The following is a 17,539-nucleotide window of genomic DNA, read 5'->3' as shown; positions in this document are numbered from 1 at the left end:
GATGGTTTGTAATTTAATGATAAGCAATGCTTTCCATTGAAGTGGACTTCTTGATATTTTAGTTTAGAAATTAAAATGAACATGTAAGCAAAGTGTGAAAAGACACTGCTGCATTTAAAAGCTGCCCAGCAGGAAGAGTTCCATCGAGCCAAGTGCACCAGTACCGACTGCAGCAAGTGAAGCAACACATTCACAGTTCTCAAGTTCTGAAGGCTGTGGTCAATAGGCCACTTCCCCTTCTGAGTCATACATGAAATATAGTATGGCTTGCACTCGATATCAAAGCAGCTGTCTTTTTCCTCTGATCTAGAGATACCTTGCAGTTTTTTCACAAGATAGATACAAATGAGGAAAGCCATTCGGTTTATCTTAGCTCGTCTATCTGGATATAGCCAACAGTTCTTCTTTTCCTCCTCTCCTCTCCACCAACCCCTCACCCCCACATTACACACACACCATCGTAGCTCCCAACTGTTTCTTAAATGATTCCGGGGCTAATTACTAATTTGAACCCATGTCCCTTATCCTACTGTCATGGCTTACAGTGAAACACTGTCAACAGTGTCTGCTTAATTCAAGGCCAATGAACACTTAAAATCACTGATTGTGACAACAGTGCCTCTGCTTTAAATATGTTTTTATTCATTGTTTTCCAAGTACTGTTGTGCCTCTAATATATGTGGGGCTTCAAATCTCAAAGATATTATTTTTTGTTACTTGCCTCCTTTTACAAAAAAAAACCTGATTATTTTAAAGTAATCATGTCACTTCTGCAGCACAAATCAATGGAAAGGCAATAGCAATCCTCCTTAGCATGAATAGAGGGCAGTACTGAGGAATAATAAGTAACCCTCTCATGTTTTGCACGAAACAGTTCACATACCTATTAGAAGCAATTAGTACACTATGGTTTCTTCTGTTCATTCTCTGAACTGACACAGTGGCCAACAACTTATTGATTTGGTGTTATCGTGGTTGCATCTGATCATTTGGTTAATTACTAAAATTATGGGCAACTTTGCCAACATGCTGATGTGCTCAGCAAGAGCTTTAATCACTGCTTTCTCATTTCTAAAAAACAGTAATAGCGACAGGGTTTGCAATTATTTGCATATTGTTAATGTATTTTTGGAATGGGGTCTATATTAATTTACAATTAAAAACATGCATCATTATCCTCCCAGCCAGTTGGTTACAGTATTAGAGTGCATTCATTAGAATTTGCTAAATGAAAATGATTACAATGGGCAGGTTCATCGCGCAAATCGTGAATGCATTATCATTTCTTTTTAATAAGAGCTTATTGCTCCCATGGGAAATCTGCATTCCACCAAATCAACTATTGTGTTGAATCAGCTATGCTTTCCAAGGGTAGGAACTTTCTGGTGGTTGTGGTAAATGGTGACTCAAATAAAGTGATCTGCTCAGTGTTGAGCTACTTGTTGCCACCTGAGGGGCAGCATTGTTTCTACTTCATCTAATGCAGCCATGGAATTGTTCATTGTGACATCTTTATTGTCTACAGTCTATCCTTTCAACTTTCTACAGCATTTGGGCTCTAGAAAAAATACATTTATTTAAAAAAAGGTAAAATATCATATTCTGTAGAACAAATGAATTCTATAAGCGATGCTAATTATTCCCTCTCTTTCACCTCAAGTCTGTCTACCTTTTGATTGCTTTCCCTTTACAATTAGGGATAACCGTCTCCTCCAGTTGGAACAAATCTTTCGAAAGCAGCATACAACTTTGCATTCTCTGTTTGCATCCACCCTCACGGTTTTTTTTGGAGATATGCTGTAAACTCCTGATCTCCTGACTCCTGATTGCATTTATGTTACAGAATAATGCTTCAAGTAGGTAAGAGACAGTATCAAGCTAAAAGCTTACACAAATGCAAGGAAAAGTGGAAATCCAGCTGACTGTGAGAGCAACAAAGGGATACAAAGAGAGTAATGAAGGACAAAAAGGCAATATGAGAAAAAACTAAAAGCTGGTGTACAGGTACAAAAAGTATTCAAAAAGGTAAATGGAATATTGGCCTTTATCTCAAGGGGATTGGAGTACAAAAGTGAGGATGTTATGCTTTAGTTGTACAGAGCCTTGATCAGACACCATCTGGAATAGTGCGTTCAGTTCCAGGCACAGCACCTCAGGAAAGATATATTGGCCTTGGATAGAGTACAGCGCAGATTCACCAGGATGACACCAGGGATTAAAGGGTGAAGTTATGAGGACAGGTTGCATAAACTTGGTTTGTATTCCCTTGACTTTAGAAGTTTGAGGGGTCATCTAATCGAGGTGTTTAAAATGATAAAGGGATTCAATATTTTAAATAAACTATTTCCTCTGGTGGGGAAATCCAGAACAAGAGGGCATAATCTTAAAATTAGGGCTAGGCCATTTAGGAGTGAAATCAGGAATCACTTTTTCACACAAAAGCTAGTAGAAATCTGGACCTCAATTCCTCAAAAGGCTGTGCATACTGGGTTAATTCAAATTTTCGACTGAGATCGAAAGGTTTTTGTTAGGTAAGGGTATCAAGGGATATGAATCAAAGGCGGGTAAATGGAGTTGAGGTACAAATAAGCCATGATCTAATTGAATGGCTTGAAGGGCTGAATGACCTACTCCTGGTCCTATGTTCCTAAGTGTTTCCGCAATTCCCTGGGTTTCTGGTGCAGTGGAATCTGTTAAGTTTAGCCAGCAGCAAACAAGCACACACGCATTCTTGTTTGAAAAGTGTGCCTTGTGACCTAATTTTTGGCAGCCAGACCTTCCCCGCCTACTGCCAAAGAAATGCCAGCCCGAGCCACCAGAAACAGTGCTACTTCAGCGAGACAGCCTTCAGATAGCACCAGAGGAAACCAGTTCTATAGATGGGTCTCAGGGCCCTGATTCTCTTACAATGCATTGCTGGAGTTGGGGTTGCCAGTGGCGACTGTGTTGTAAATATGCATTTTCTGACATACCTCATTTGGCAAGCAAACATTTATTAACATTTGTGTTAGTCTTTGACCTGAACCCATCTAGTTTATACTAGAGTCAGGTTCATAAGGTGAGGGAAAGCAACATCTTTCCTCACACCTGCTTTGGTTGGTTCATCATCTTGTACAATGATATATTTTTTCCTCTCATCTTGGTTATTGTAAGGGACTAAACTGGCATAATTAAAACATAATAAAAAACTGAACAAATTTTTAAAAATACAGCACATAGCAGCGAGACTGTCTGTGAGGGGGCCTTGAATTTCACTGCCTTGCTTTGATTGCATCCTGATTTTTGAAGAAAAAATATCTATCATTACTGTGTTGCTTCACCTCACTGTTGTGAATCATTGCCTTCCTTCTCAAATTCCCCCGCCCCCCTCCATTGCCGCTGCTAGTTTATAAATAGCTGGCAAAAAGGTTTTCTCCTAGTTTTAACAAAATCAAATACATCTCCGAAATGATCTGGGGATTTGCAGGTCAATCATGTGCAGTAGTCCCAAATTCCACGAGTTTCGTGCAAAGTATTGGCAAAGTGGAGCAAAGCCAAAATTTCTCCTCCTCGTCCTCTTCCCCCACCCTTCAGAAAACAGTTGACATTAGGTACTAAATGTGCTATTTACATATAATGGACAATTTTAGCAATTTCTGAATTTAAATAAAGTATCTAAAGAATAAAGGAGCGTAGGGAGGTGTTTTACAGTTAGAACACAAAGCCACACAATTGAGCATGAATCTTGTACATAGAAAATGGATGATTTTCAATGAGATTTAGAGAATAGGGCAATAACAGTGAACCTCACAATATCAGCATCTGGTCAAGCAGCAGTTTCCATCAGAACAGTTCACTCATATTCCTGGGGCATGTAATTTATAGAATATGTCCCATTCTATCTCACAGATGCCAGTAAGCTGCTTTATCCATAATGTGCCAGAATACCAGAGCTACTACTACTCTGCCTATAGTAAATGATAATACTTCCATCTACTGGAATGACAAATGTGGACTGAGCTTCATGTGAAAACGTAACTCTTTTTCAGAAATGCTTTAAGCATGTGCTTAGTTTGTTTTGTTTCTGATTTGTTGATCTGAGAGGATGATGTAGTGAGACAGTATTTTAATGCACAACATTGGATGATACGATATTGATTCATACCCACGATTCTGCATTTCCAATAATGTGTCATAGGGGTTTTGAAACCGGAAGGGGAACAAATATCAAGAGAGCAAATTAATCTGGACTTCTGTAATGAAACCCCTTTGGCTAGTTAAACAATGCTGACATGCACCTGTTGGAAAGTCATCCACTGCCATCTCAGTCATAAAATGACGTGCGATGTGAGGAGATCTAAAAAGGAAGAGAGAAAAATATTCCAAATGAAGAGAAGTTCTAAAGTTTCCGCTTAAATCTCAAATATTCTTATGTGCCATCCAGTGAAACATAGGAACCCAGGAACAGGAGTAGCCCATTTAGCCCCTCGAACCTGTTCTGCTATTCAATGAGATCATGGCTGATCTGTGACCTAACTCCATATACCTGCCTTAGCCCCATATCCTATAATACCTCTGGTTAACAAAAATCTATCAATCTCAGATTTAAAATTAACAATTGAGCTATCATCAACTTCCATTTGCGGAAGAGAATTCCAAGCTTCTACCACGCTTTGCATGTAGAAGTGTTTCCGAACTTCACTCCTGAAAGTCCTAGCTCTAATTTTTAGGCTATGTCCCCAAGTCCTAGACTCCCCAACCAGCGGAAATGGTTTCTCTCCATCTACCCTTCCAGTTCCCTTTAATATCTTGAAAACTTCGAACAAATCACCCTCAATCTTCTGAATTCCAGGGACTACAGCCCTAGTTTGTGTAATCTCTCATCGTAATTTAACCCTTGGAGTCCAGGTATCATTTTAGTAAATCTAAGCTGCACTCCCTCCAAGGCCAATATATCCTTCCTAAGGTACAGTGCCCAGAACTGAACACAGTACACCAGGTGTGGTCTAACCAGAGCATGGAATATAAAAGAGAACAATGGGCTGCATAATACCAGAGATGTGAAAATGTAAATCATATTGCACTCATCATTGTAAGAATATTGTTTGAAACAAGCATAGACAATACCAGCTTTCATAGCCAAGCATCTTAGCAAGAGGGCGGATGTTAAAGGTCGGGGGGCGAAGTTCAGCATCTCAGAGAAAGATAACTTACAGAAACCCAAAAGGTCATTGAAAGAATGCTGAGGCATTAGAATGGTGAATAACAACCAAAAGTCATGAGACAGTTCATACCAGATAGTTGCTAAGAAACCACATACTAAGACCTGATAACAGTGAAAGGCTACACAAAACAGTAGACATCATTGAAGCCATGCAAGGCCGACATGGAACAAACTGTTTATGCCACAGAGATAGGGATAGGGTAGCCACACTAACATAGTATGGCCATCCTTCATTGTGTTTCACAGAGTCAGCAAAGTGGGACATTTTACAACCAGGAGATAAGGACAGAGCTGCTTACATGCAGAACAATGCAGCCAAATAGTGTAAAGATAGAAATAAAAACAGAAAATGCTGGAAATACTCAACAAGTCAGGCAGCATCTGTGGAGAAAGAAACAGAGTTAACATTTCAGGTCGATGAACTTTCATCAGAACTGGAAAAAGTTGAAGATTTAACAGTTTTTAAGCAAGTACAGAGCCAGGGAAAGGGGGCGCGCTTTGGAAAGGGAAGGGAGGAAAGAACAAAAGGGAAGGTTTCTGATAGAGTGGAGGGCAGGAGTGATTAAATGACAAAAGGGATGATGGTGCAAGGTAAGGAGGGTGGTAATGGGACAAGTAAAGAAACAAAAGATGGGACTATAGGAGCTGTAAATGGCAACATCAGAACCATTACCAGCACCTGCTGTCTGAAAAAATGGGAGCAGTGGTTATGATCTGAAGTTATTGAAATCAATGTTGAGTCCGGAAGGTTGTAAAGTGCCTAATCAAAAGATGAGGTGCTGTTCCTCGAGCTTCCGCTGAACTTCATTGGAACAGTGTAAGAGGCTGAGGACTGAGAGGTGAGAGCAGGAGTGGGACAGGGAATTAAAATGCCTAGTGATCGGAAAATCAGGGTCACGCTTGCGGATTGAGCACAGGTGTTCAGCAAAGTGATCACCCAATCTGCGTTTGGTCTCCCCAGTATAGAGGAGACCGCATTATGAGCAGCGAATACAGTATACTAAATTGAAAGTACAACAAGTAAATCGCTGTCTCACCTGGAAGGAGTGTTTGGGGCCCTGGATGGTGGGAAGGGAGGAGGTGAAAGGGCAGGTGTTGCATCTCCTACCCTCACACAGGAAGGTGCCGTGGGAAGGAGCGGGTGTTGGAGGTGATGGAAGAGTGGACTAGGGTGTCGCGGAGGGAACGCTCCCTTCTGAATGCTGAAAGGTGGGGTGGGGGGGTTTGGTGGTGGCACCCCGCTGGAGGTGACGGAAGTGGTGGAGGATGATCCGTTGAATGTGGATGCGACAGAGAAACTGGGAGTAGGGAATAGAGTCCTTACAGGAAGCAAGGTGGGAGGAAGTGTAAAAGTGTAATCAAGGTAGCTGTGAGAGTTAGTGGGCTTATAGCAGATATTGGTTGACAGCCTATCCCCAGATATGGAGATAGAGAAGTCGAGGAAGGGAAGGGAAGAGTTGGAGATGGACCACGTGAGGATGAGGGAAGGATGGAAATTGGAAGCAAAGTTGATGAAATTTTCCAATTCAGGGCAAGAGCAGGATACGGCACAGATAGTCATCAATGTACCGGAAAAAGAAGTGAGGGGGTGAAATGGAAATGCGGACCTGGACAACTCTGAAGTAGAGTGAGTCAGTGCTGCTGATAGGGCATGCTCCCCCTCCCCCCCCACCCCCAGTATACAGACAGGGCATGCTCCCCCCCCCCCCCCACCCCCAGTATACAGACAGGGCATGCTCCCCACCCCAGTATATAGACAGGGTATGCTCCCCCCCCACTATATAGACATGGCATGCTTTCCCCCCCCCCCCCTGTATAGAGACAGGGCATGCCCCCCCCCCAGTTTATAGACAGGGCATGCCCCCACCCCCAGTTTATAGACAGGGCATGCACCCCCCCAGTATATAGACAGGGCATGCTCCCCCCCCCCCAGTATATAGACAGGGCATGCTCCCCCCCCCCCAGTATATAGACAGGGCATGCTCCCCCCCCAGTATATAGACAGGGCATGCACCCCCCCCAGTATATAGACAGGGCATGCTCCCCCCCCCCCCAGTATATAGACAGGGCATGCTCCCCCCCCAGTATATAGACAGGGCATGCACCCCCCCCAGTATATAGACAGGGCATGCTCCCCCCCCGCCCCCCAGTATATAGACAGGGCATGCACCCCCCCCCCCCCCCCCAGTATATAGACAGGGCATGCTCCCCCCCCCCCCCCCCCCAGTATATAGACAGGGCATGCTCCCCCCCCCCCCCCCCAGTATATGGACAGGGCATGCTCCCCCCCCCCCCCCTCCCCCAGTATATAGACAGGGCATGCTCCCCCCCGCCCCAGTATATAGACAGGGCATGCTCCCCCCCCCCCCCCAGTATATAGACAGGGCATGCTCCCCCCCCCCCCCCAGTATATAGACAGGGCATGCTCCCCCCCCCCCAGTATATAGGCAGGGCATGCACCCCCCCCCCCCAGTATATAGGCAGGGCATGCACCCCCCCCCCCAGTATATAGACAGGGCATGCACCCCCCCAGTATATAGACAGGGCATGCTCCCCCCCGCCCCCCAGTATATAGACAGGGCATGCACCCCCCCCCCCCCAGTATATAGACAGGGCATGCTCCCCCCCGCCCCAGTATATAGACAGGGCATGCTCCCCTCCCCCCCCCCCCCCAGTATATAGACAGGGCATGCTCCCCCCCCCCCCAGTATATAGACAGGGCATGCTCCCCTCTCCCCCCCCCCCCAGTATATAGACAGGGCATGCTCCCCCCCCCCCCAGTATATAGACAGGGCATGCACCCCCCCCCCCCAGTATATAGACAGGGCATGCACCCCCCCCCCCCAGTATATAGACAGGGCATGCTCCCCCCCGCCCCAGTATATAGACAGGGCATGCACCCCCCCCCCCCAGTATATAGACAGGGCATGCTCCCCCCCGCCCCAGTATATAGACAGGGCATGCTCCCCTCCCCCCCCCCCCCCCCAGTATATAGACAGGGCATGCTCCCCCCCCCCCCAGTATATAGACAGGGCATGCTCCCCTCCCCCCCCCCCCCCCCCAGTATATAGACAGGGCATGCTCCCCCCCCCCCAGTATATAGACAGGGCATGCTCCCCCCCGCCCCAGTATATAGACAGGGCATGCTCCCCCCCCCCCCCCCAGTATATAGACAGGGCATGCTCCCCCCCCCCCAGTATATAGACAGGGCATGCTCCCCCCCCCCCAGTATATAGACAGGGCATGCACCCCCCCCCCCCAGTATATAGACAGGCATGCTCTTCCCCCCCCCCCCCCAGTATATAGACAGGGCATGCTCCCCCCCCCCAGTATATAGACAGGGCATGCTCCCCTCCCCCCCCCCCCAGTATATAGACAGGGCATGCACCCCCCCCCAGTATATAGACAGGGCATGCTCCCCCCCGCCCCAGTATATAGACAGGGCATGCTCCCCCCCCCCCCCCCCCAGTATATAGACAGGGCATGCTCCCCCCCGCCCCAGTATATAGACAGGGCATGCTCCCCCCCGCCCCAGTATATAGACAGGGCATGCTCCCCCCCGCCCCAGTATATAGACAGGGCATGCTCCCCCCCCCCCCCCCCCAGTATATAGACAGGGCATGCTCCCCCCCCCCCCCCCCAGTATATAGACAGGGCATGCTCCCCCCCCCCCCCCAGTATATAGACAGGGCATGCTCCCCCCCCCCCCCCCCAGTATATAGACAGGGCATGCTCCCCCCCCCCCCCAGTATATAGACAGGGCATGCACCCCCCCCCCCCCAGTATATAGACAGGCATGCTCTTCCCCCCCCCCCCCAGTATATAGACAGGGCATGCTCCCCCCCCCCAGTATATAGACAGGGCATGCTCCCCCCCCCCCCCCCAGTATATAGACAGGGCATGCTCCCCCCCCCCCCAGTATATAGACAGGGCATGCTCCCCCCCGCCCCAGTATATAGACAGGGCATGCTTCCCCCCCCCCCCCCAAGTGTATAGACAGTGCATGCTCCCCCCCCCCACCCAAGTATATAGACAGGGCATGCTCCCCCCCCCCCCCCCAGTATGTAGACAGGGCATGCTCCCCCCAAAATTTAGAGCTCTCGAACGGGGACGGTCGGAAGTCCGTTGCCTCAGGCAGTCCACGCAGATCAGGTTCGATCATCCTGAATTCATGGGAAAAACCAGGTTGTATCGATTGCTTGTCATTTAATGTAATCTGAAGACAGTTGTATTATAACTATAATACTGTTGAGTCAATCTATTAAAGCTTGCAATTTTAGAGCCACTCGGGCTTGTATCATGCCATAGTTATTGTTGAAGGATTAATAACTCTTTTGTAGCGACAGTAACGGGAAAATCCACTAACAATCATCAACGAGGCTTGTCCCAAACTCAAACTGGCTTCTCCCGTGTGCTTGGCATTCAATGTGATTAGCTTACAGCCTAACACACTTTTACCTCCAGAAGGTAAAACCAAATCATAAAATAAACACTGCACAGGATAAGAACTTCACATGGCACCAAAGTACATATAAAACACTTTCAAATGTTATGATACCTCATATCACCAATTCCAGATTTCAGGTAGGTCTTCAAGGAGATGTCTAGGTGCTTTCTCAAGGAAAGGCAGAAAGAATGAGTCATTCTGGATCATTTCTGCCCATCTCCTCACTGCTGGTTACAGAGCAGCAGAACAGAGAAGGAAATAACCAAAAATGGATGTTATAAAGAAACATTTGTCTCAAACAGATTTTGATTAGATATCTGTACTTTTTAGTTAGTTTAAATATAGTCTGAAATAAGGGCATTCAAGGGTAAAGTCCTATTAATTCAACGTTTTGACAAAGTTTGTCCTTATGTGGGCTGATGAGAATTTAGGTTGAACATAAATCTTACCTCCCCAAAGACCTAGTAGATAAAGCACCAGACAGTGTAGCACTAACCCATATAGGCCAGAGGATTCCAAGTTAGATTGCTGGTCTGCACGGATATAGCCGATCTCAGCTGGGACAGCAATTTGTCTTAGCGGCCCTGTGATAGGGAGAGATAAAAAAAAAATCAGCCAGGGCTCCTGCTCCCGATTGTTATCTCGTGAATCTTGTTGGAAGTGTGCACATTTGACTTCATTATACTTACAAAAAAGACTTTTCCCCCTCGCTTAGTATTGTGAAACATGGCCCCAAGGGCAAGAAAGCCAATAGTGAAGATAGACAAGTGAGTGATATTGTTTCAACACAACTGCAGTAATGTTATACAAGTGCATTTCAGTCATAAAATCGTCCGACTATGCCACAGCTGTCCAGCAACATTGAAACTTGAGTAGTTTAATAAAGTCTTCCAGATCTAAGGCTATTGATTGAATCTCATGCCACAAAGCTATGAAAGAAATATATCAAGACAATCAACACGATTGTGTGTGTTCCAAGGAGACCAGATACTGAAATCGACATGAGAATGAAAAGTGAAGTCAAAATGTACTAAATTGTACCATTTTTAGGGTTAATTTTCCAAATGCCGAATGGATATCAGAGAACCTAGGAATATAGGAGCAGGAGGAGGCCGTTCAGCCCCTTGAGTCTATTCCGCCATTCAATGAGATAACGGCTGATCTGTTCCCCAACTCCATTTACCGTATTGGCTAGCAAAAATCTATCGATCTCAGATTTAAAATTATTAATTGAGATAGCATCTACTGCTTTTTGTGGGAGAGTGTTCCACACTTCTACCACCGTTTGCGTGAAGAAGTATTTCATAACTTCTCTCCTGAATGGCCTAGTTCTGATCTTAAGGTTATGTCCCCTTGTCCTAGACTCGCCCATCAGCAGGAAACGTTTCTCTATCAACCCTATCGATTTTTTTCAAAATTTTAAAAACCTCAATCAAATCACCCTTGAATCTTCTATATTCCAGGGACTACAAGCCAAGTTTATGTAATCTCTCCTCACAATTTAGCCCTTGGAGCCCTGATAACATTCTGGTGAATCTGCGCTGCACTCCTTCCAAGGCCAATATATCCTTTCTGAGGATATGTTACTGTAGTCTCAATGAGGAGTTTAGATATCACAAATAATGAGAATAAAGCTTAATGGTTTAAAACTATCATTGAACATACTATACTGATAAATGGCACTTTGCTTTGTTTGGGGTCTTATCTTCCATGTATTTTACACAGATGATAATTTAATTGTACAAATTTATTGAGCATTAAGTTACAGTTGATTACTGTGTTTATTATGCAAGGCTCAGTTGGCAAAGCCTGTGTTGAGCAGAGGCAAGCAAACCAGAAGGTGACAGGTTTGATTCCTGCCCTGTGCTCAGTTAGCTGAACTGGTTGAGCAGCAGTTGGAACATTACAGTTTGTCTTGGCACCCTTGGGTTAGGCAAGGGAAAATTAGCCTGGGTTCTCATTTCTGATTGCTATTCGATGAGTGCTGATGGAAGGACCATGTACGGAGGTAGGTGAGGAAAGGATCACTCTGCTGTGATGTTCCTTATAGTTGAATAGCCCACCTCATCATCTCGGCTTACATATGAAAAATTGCTCCTTCAATGAGGTATGAGAAGGTGACTGTACCCCAACAAGAGTAGATGCCTTCAGAAAAAGGAAGAAAAGCAAGAAAATTGGCAAAAAAAAGCACATTGATTTTGAAAATGGGAAAATGCTTACTATCTTTAACAGAGGGAGTTGCTGCTACGTAGCACCTAGTAATCAACAATCCAGAAGTGTAGTAACAGGAAGGTAATATTTAAGTCTTGTAGTGGTAACCTTCCCCAAAAGATCACAAAAGCAGTCCCGATGATGCATCATCTCTCCCTCCCTCCCTCCAAACAAAATGAGAAACCAAACATTGATCACGAATGTCATGGAATTAAAACTTACTACACACTCAGGCCTTACTTAGGACTCGAAGATAGGAAAAAGATACATACAAATGAGATCAAAAATTGAATAAACTACTAATCAAAATGTTTTCTAGCATGCTCTTTCAGTTATATAAAAATCTTAAACTTAGCAAGCAATATACCACCATTATTTCTGTCCATTTAACAAAGGGAAGCAAAAATTCACTTGGACTAAACTCACTAGTGAAAAATCTGGAAAGTGTTGGGCTAGTACGATCCTTGACAGGGCAGGAATCACATTGATCTTTCTCTGTTTAAGGATATTATTGCTGAGTTTCAGTGGGAGAAAACAGAACGATCAAGAGTCGCCAATAATTAAAGCATGCAGAGACATTAATAGGCTAGACTGGACAGTCATTACCCTCCCCATCTCGGTTCGTATTGACGTGATTGCCTGACTTGAAAGAGACACAAATATTAAAAAGAATCACAAAGTTAACCATCAGGTTGAATGTGATGTGCCTTCAATTCCCCAACTGATGGTTTCTGATCTCAGCTAAGGTGTCATGGTGAGATGTCAAGCAGGAAACACGTGCTTCACTGCTGCAAAGGCGAGGGGAGGGGAGGGGGGGAAATCAATGAGAGGGTAGAATGGATGTGAGAGGGTGATGTTGTACAACACACACACATTGTCTGCCCACCCTCTTTGTTGGGAAACCTGGCAGGTATGGGGAGACCTTGAACACAAGAAAAATGATATATATAAGTTTACAGAACAAATTTTGATCAAGAGGTCTCCCTGCTGTACAAAAATAGCTGAGCACTTTATTTGGTTATGTATCCCCATCTGTAAAGCTATGGCACCGTGAAAATATTTACTATTCCTGATACTCATTTTAGTGGATATAATGAATCTATTGATTTATTTCAACATTGTTTTTCCCACTCCGAAGTTCCAAGTTACATCCACACTATCCAATCCATCTTTATTTTGGGTGGAGCGATCCAGCCACGGGTAAGTCCACACACTTGGCTGTTGCTATTTCTCAGTTGACCTTCCATGAGACAAGCTGTTGGTGCCCGAAGGGAATTCCACTGCCACCAGAATTCTCTTCTGCAAGCAATCTGTCCAAGGTTGGTGAAACTAGTCCTCTTGTGCAAATGTTAGTCAAGTCTGAGATTCAAACTTAGGCCTCCTAATCTAGCATTGCAGTCAGAGGCCAAATCAACTTAAAGCTATTAAAATGTTTCAGTATACTATAGTGGACACCCCATGCTCAGTTATGAAGAGTGGGATCATGCTTGTGCATCAATCACGTCTACAACTACAATGACCAAAGTGAACCCCTGCATCACACATTTAAGCATTTGCATTACTGTGGGCCAGAAATCGCTCCCGAAATAACGGAGGCGCTTAACAGCGCTCTCAGTTTTTAAGTGGTGAATTGAAGAAGCAAGTTCCCACGTTTGCACATGTGCAGGGAAACACAGAAATCCAGAACTTGCTCCTAGTGGTTCACCGGAGATATAACAGCTTCGAATTAAATGGCCATCGCATGCTGCAATCAGAGAAATCATTGAAAAAGTGCCAACTTGCTTATCTGCCCAGCTGGAAAGTAACTAATTACGCCACCAAACGGGTACGCTTAAAAATACAGGTCTAAACTAAGTTTTAACAGTTAGCCTTAATGACTACCAAACAACTAAAAATTAACTTTTAAAAATGTTGAGTCTCATATTATTCCTTTTAAAATAGTTTTTGGTCATTAACAAATTTTTAAAAAACATTTCTACTTCTCCCTTCTGTCTCCTTAATTTAATTCAATTATTTCTTTGGCTTTTTATTAAAAAAAAATATATTTTTTATTTTCAATGACAAAAAGAATACTAACTTTAAATGAATGAAGTCTGCTTGCCTGCTTGAGCAATGCAGCCTGAATCTATGGGTGAGACTTCTCCTCTCAGACTTTTCCAGCTGCACGGCAACTCACGTTGCTCAGAGGCTGTGTTGATAGCGCCCAATTTTGTTTAAAGTTCAAATTCAAGCAATTTGCGCCACAGAGCTCGCAGTAAGTATTTTCATTAATTTAATTCGCAGGAGCTGCAGTGAGCGGTGCCTCGCCGTTCTGCGCGATTTCTGGCCCATAGTTAATGAAACTAAGAGCTTTCTAATACAGATTGTTATAACTATTTGCTTATATACTGCAGACATTTGTTAATTAACAATTACAATAAAAAATGAAAAACTGCAAATGCTAGAAATTTGAAATAAAAAACAGAAAATGTTGGAAATGTACACTTTGTGCCACTGGCGCAGTGGCTGCAGTGTGTACCATCCACAGGATGCACTGCAGCAACTCGCCAAGGCTTCATCGACGGCACCTCCCGAACCCGCGACCGCTACCACCTAGAAGGACAAGAGCAGCAGGTACATGGGAACACCACCTGCACGTTCTCCTCCAAGTCACACACCATCCCGACTTGGAAATATATCGCCGTTCCTTCATCGTCGCTGGGTCAAAATCCTGGAACTCCCTTCCTAACAGCACTGTGGGAGAATCTTGACCACACGGACTGCAGCGGTTCAAAAAGGCGGCTCACCACCACCTTCTCAAGGGCAATTAGGGATGGGCAATAAATGCTGGCCTTGCCAGCGACGCCCACATCCCATGAACAAATTAAAAAAAACTTAATTAAGTGGTATATTTTTAAAATATTTTAATTTATTTGATTCTGCCTCTTTAGGACACAGGTTAAAAATAAAAGTGGGGTGGAACTTTTTCACTCAGAGCAATGAAGTTGTGAATATGTTATCAGTAAGGCATTTGAAGCAGAGAGTATAAATAGATTCAAGAGATAATTGAACATGCTTCTGGAGAGAAAAGGGATTCATATGTCTCTTGAGAAAGTTATTAGGTGGGGTTGCTCTATTTGAGCTTAAGGGCCTTTTCCTTTCCCTAAAAAATGTGATTTAAATTAGAATTTTGTAAAATAAAAATATGGTTATTTGTTCATTTTTAATCCTATCAAAATTTTCCACATTGGGCATACACAGGCTGAATAGAATTATGCATAATAGGCTATATATGTGAAATTTGACTAGGAGGAATCAAGTAAATTGAAGAAAACATTACAATATTTAAGCAGTTTCTGGCTGCAAAATTGCTCACTATTCTTACATCTCCCGCAGAATTAAATGCTTGCTGAGCACTTGTTCCGAGAACGCAATCAGAAAATGGCACTATAAAATTAAATTGGGAAGTGTAATTACAGTTGTTAGCAATCTCAGTTGGGATAGGGGTGTCACAATTGGCCTCGGTGCCCAGGGTTAAGGGTCACATAACCCTTACAACTATTACCATCCGCTCCTGTCAATTTTTGTATTTCCATTCATTACAATGAGTTACGGCTGATTTTTTTTAAAACTTTAATGATTGAAAGTTTTATATCAATGCTTTGAATTCCATTTATACAATCATCATCAATTTGTTTCACCAATTTTCTCCCTTCTTCTCCTGAAGCTTTTGACTCCTTTCTGGGATATGGTTACACAGGTGCCATGTGCTCTCCAATATCTTGCTCAAGAGGCCATTATTCATGGGTAAGCCTTGACAGTGAAAGTTAGCAGGCTATTTGACCATTAGAGACTTCAGATTGCTGCCTGATCCTGTCCTTCTGCATCCAAAAACACGCACTTCAAACAAGAGTCAACGGACATCAATCAGGAGCAGGAACAGGAACACTGGCCGCATGCCACTGCAGTATTGAGGGAGTGCTGCACTGTCGGAGATGCCGTCTTTGGGATGAGACGTTAAACCGAAGCCCCATCTGCCCTCACAGGTGGGCATAAAAGATCCCGTGGCATTATATCGAAGAGCACAGGAGTTCTCCCTGGTATCCTGGCCACCATTTATCCCTCAACCGACATCACTAAAAAACAGATGATCTGGTTATCCCATTGTTGCCTGTGAGACCTTACCGTGCATAAATTGGCTGCCACATTTCCAACGTTACAAAAATGGCTACACTTCAAAAAGTATTTAATTGGCTGTAAAGTGCTTTGGGACGTCCTGATGTCATGAAATGCACTATATAAATAATGCGAGTCCTTCTTTAATTGTAATGCTTGTACTGCTGCCTTTCCTGAGATGTGTTAACTCAACACATACCGGAGTTGGGACCTCCCTGAATCATTGAGAGCCTTTAATGAGTTGACTATTGCAATTCGAAACACTACCTAACTATCTTATCCATTAACTTTAATAGTCATGCCCCTCCTCCCATTCCTCTCTCTCGCAATGCAATTTCCTAAATTACCTGCTTTAACTTTTGCCAGATCTCTGAATCTCATCTTCCCTTTAACAAAGTCAAGAGGAGGATCCCAAAATTCCTCAAGACCAAGATAGCAACAGCGGGTGTAAATTATCTCCTCAGGTGAAAACTTGCAATTATATAGCACCTTTAATATAGAAAAACATCCCAGTGCACTAAACAGAGGTGTAATCATACAAAAATGGATGCCGAGCCAAAGGAGATATTAGGAGAGTTGACCAAAGCTTGATCAAAGAGATGGGTTTTAAAAAGGTCAGGCAACTGGAATGGCAGAGGAGCTTAGGAAGAGAATTCCAAAGCGTGAGGCCTAGACAGCTGAAGGCACAGCCACCAATGGTAGGGCAAAGGGAGAAAGGGATGCACAAGAGGTCAGAGTTAGAGAAATTGAGTTCTGGGAGGGGGGCTTAGGGCAGGAGAAGGTTACAGGGATAAGGAGGAGCAAGGCCAAGAAGGGATCAGAACAAGAAGGTGGAAATTTTAAATTGGAAGCATTGGTGAACCAGGAGCCAATGCAGATCAGCATAGTCAGGAGCGATGGGTGAGCAGGACAGGACAGGACGTGGACAGCAGAGTTTTGGATCAGCTTAAATTTGGATTGTAGAGGCTTGGGATTTTTATATAAAACCAGTGACCAACCTGCATGTTGGACAGCTGCAGTCATTACAGGCAGCTCTTTCCTCTTTTTTTGGAAGAACACCAAGAAAGGCATCATGTGGAAATATTGGATACAAAATCCAAGACTCCAACATTATGAGGATAATCATGCCCTTCCAGCAAAGAGTATCCCTTCTAACTAAATGCATTTTTTAGAAATGCTTGGGTCAGTTGTAAAACTGGTCTTGGTTTCTGCCACTTGTGTGTCATTTCAGAATGCTATTGGACCTTGTCAGGGACACTTTGAATTTAAAAAGATGTGTATCTTTCAGGGGAAAAAAAAACATTTCTTGGAAAAGTGCTTTGATATTAGCTTCTGATCCATGTTAATATCATTGATACCTGCAATTTTACATCATCCTGTTGCTTCTGTATCAGCTCAGGAAATTCATACAAATCCCTACAGATTTAGTTAATTTCTATAAACCTCATGAAATCTGTACAAGCAATTACAAGTTTCCTGGGAAATTTGTACAAGCCCATACAAATCAACACTTGTTAGATTTC

The sequence above is a fragment of the Heptranchias perlo genome, chromosome 31, assembly GCF_035084215.1.
Source record: "Heptranchias perlo isolate sHepPer1 chromosome 31, sHepPer1.hap1, whole genome shotgun sequence".
In the NCBI taxonomy this organism is placed as follows: Eukaryota; Metazoa; Chordata; class Chondrichthyes; order Hexanchiformes; family Hexanchidae; genus Heptranchias; species Heptranchias perlo.
Note: the sequence above shows the minus strand (reverse complement) of the source record.